This window comes from Eschscholzia californica, unplaced genomic scaffold (assembly GCF_041429995.1).
Source record: "Eschscholzia californica isolate CP2 unplaced genomic scaffold, dmEscCali1.0.p SCAF_92, whole genome shotgun sequence".
Lineage (NCBI taxonomy): Eukaryota > Viridiplantae > Streptophyta > Magnoliopsida > Ranunculales > Papaveraceae > Eschscholzia > Eschscholzia californica.
The window spans coordinates 5,001-7,500 of record NW_028238519.1 but is presented as its reverse complement, the minus strand read 5'-3'; positions in this window follow the sequence as shown (position 1 = coordinate 7,500).

The following is a 2,500-nucleotide window of genomic DNA, read 5'->3' as shown; positions in this document are numbered from 1 at the left end:
GCCAGCCCAAGGGCTGTGCACGGCCTGGGGAGGGAGCTCACCCCTCCCCTATATAGTGCAAAGTTATTGTTTTCCCTATTTTCACAAGGAAACATCAAATTTTTAACCAAGCATACTCGGCCTTTGCTCCTTCGTTACTCGTCCAAATCCAACAAACTTGCATTCGTTGGAAAGGTCTTTTCACAAGGATTCTTTTGATATATAATAATAGCGATTCCGATAAATATTTATTTTTTTATGAATTTTTAAGTGAATAAACAATTAAAAATTCAAAAAAAATAGAAAAAAAATATTTTTTTCCCGATTCTTTCTCCAATATTCCTGATAAATACCCACACACCCACATATGGAGAATGGTCGAAAATGCTCGAGTGGATATCGAGATGTCCGACGAAGCACCACTTGGAAGGGCCGAGGCACGGGACGCCCGGGCTGTTGCTCGGGCCGGCACGGGACGCGCATGGGACAGCCCGGGACGGCATGGGACGCCCTCGCTACAGCTCGGGACGGCCAGGTACGCCCGAGACTTGGCTCGGGACGGCCTGGGACGCCCTCGCCATAGCTCGGGACGGCCTGGGACGCCCGAGACTAGGCTCGGGACGGCCTCGGCACAGCTCGGGACGGCCTGGGACGCCCTTGCCACAGCTCGGGACGGCATGGGACGCCCGAGACTTTGCTCGGGACGGCCTGGGACGCCCTTGCCACAGCTCGGGACGGCCTGGGACGCCCGAGACTTTGCTCGGGACGGCCTGGGACGGCCTCGGCACAGCTCGGGACGGCCTGGGACGCCCGAGACTTTGCTCGGGACGGCCTGGGACGTCCGAGACTTTGCTCGGGACGGCCTGGGACGTCCGAGACTTTGCTCGGGACGGCCTGGGACGCCCGAGACTTGGCTCGGGACGGCCTGGGACGCCCTCGCTACAGCTCGGGACGCCCGAGACTTGGCTCGGGACGGCCTGGGACGCCCGAGACTTGGCTCGGGACGGCCTGGGACGCCCGAGACTTGGCTCGGGACGGCCTGGGACGCGCTCGGCACAGCTCGGGACAGGCCGGGACGCCCGAGCCGAGCTTCGGGTCGCACGAAATCTCTTCGTATTCCGACATATTAGAAGCTTCCCATCATGTAGTAGGCCGAGCTTTGCCCTTTGGATGCCCTATGGTGCTTGGCGAGCACTAGGGAACGTGCCAGCACAAGTGCTGTGCACGCTCTGGGGAAGGAGCTCAACCCTCCCCCTTATAGTGCAAAGTTATTGTTTTGCCTATTTTCACAAGGAAACATCAATTTTTTAACCAAGCATACTGGGCCTTTACTCCTTCGTTACTCGTCGGAATCCAGCAAACTTATACTCGTTGGAAAGGCCTTTTCGCAAGGATTTTTTTGATATATTATAATAGCGATTCCGATAAATATTTATTTTTCTATGAATTTTTAAGTGAATAAACACCGGAAAATTCATAAAAAATAGAAAAAAAAATATTTTCTTCCGTTTCTTTTCTCCAATAATTCATAAATAATACCTCAATAGTATAAATGAAGAGAGAGTCGAAATGGCCCGGGTGGGTTTCGAAATGTCCCACGACCCCATAGAATGCACGGGCCAGCCGAGCCAAAGCAGGGGACGCGCATGGGACAGCAGGGGACGCGCACGGGACAGCGTCCCTATGGCTCGGGACGGCATGGGACAGTACGGGACGCCCTTGGTAAAGCTCGGGAATCCCATCGGACGCGCATGGGACGGCCTTGCTAAGGCTCGGGACGGGCTTGCTAAGGCTCGGGACGGATGGGACAGCACGGGACGCGCATCGGACGGCCTTGCTAAGGCTCGGGACGGCATGGAACAGCACGGGACGGCCTTGGTGAGGCTCGGGACGGCATGGGACAGCACGGGACGGCCTTGGTGAGGCTCGGGACGGCATGGGACAGCACGGGACGGCCTTGGTAAGGCTCGGGACGGCATGGGACAGCACGGGACGGCCTTGGTAAGGCTCGGGACGGCATGGGACAGCACGGGACGGCCTTGGTGAGGCACGGGACGGCCTCGGTGAGGCTCGGGACGGCATGGGACAGCACGGGACGGCCTTGCTAAGGCTCGGGATGGCCTGGGACGGCCTTGGTGAGGCTTGGACGGCACGGGACGCGCATGGGACAGCATGTGACGGCCTTGGTAAGGCTGGGCACGGCATGGGACGCACATGGGACACCTTATGGGGATCATCAAGGGACGTTGCACGGGACATTCTTAGCCATGAAGGGCCTTCACATGGGACATCTTAGGAGTCAAGAGCCGGCACATGGGACAATGGAGTTCACACGCACGGAACACTTCGGCTACTTCCGTTCGGAACGTCGTGGGATCTTTATGTCCCCATTAGCACCGACGCATCAACATGCTAGGAAGCTAGGTCCGAACTTCTCGAAGTGTCGATGGCACTTGGACGGATACGCATCCGATCCGATGTTATGATGATGTACTTTCTCCGATATCGATGTCGGGGTGTA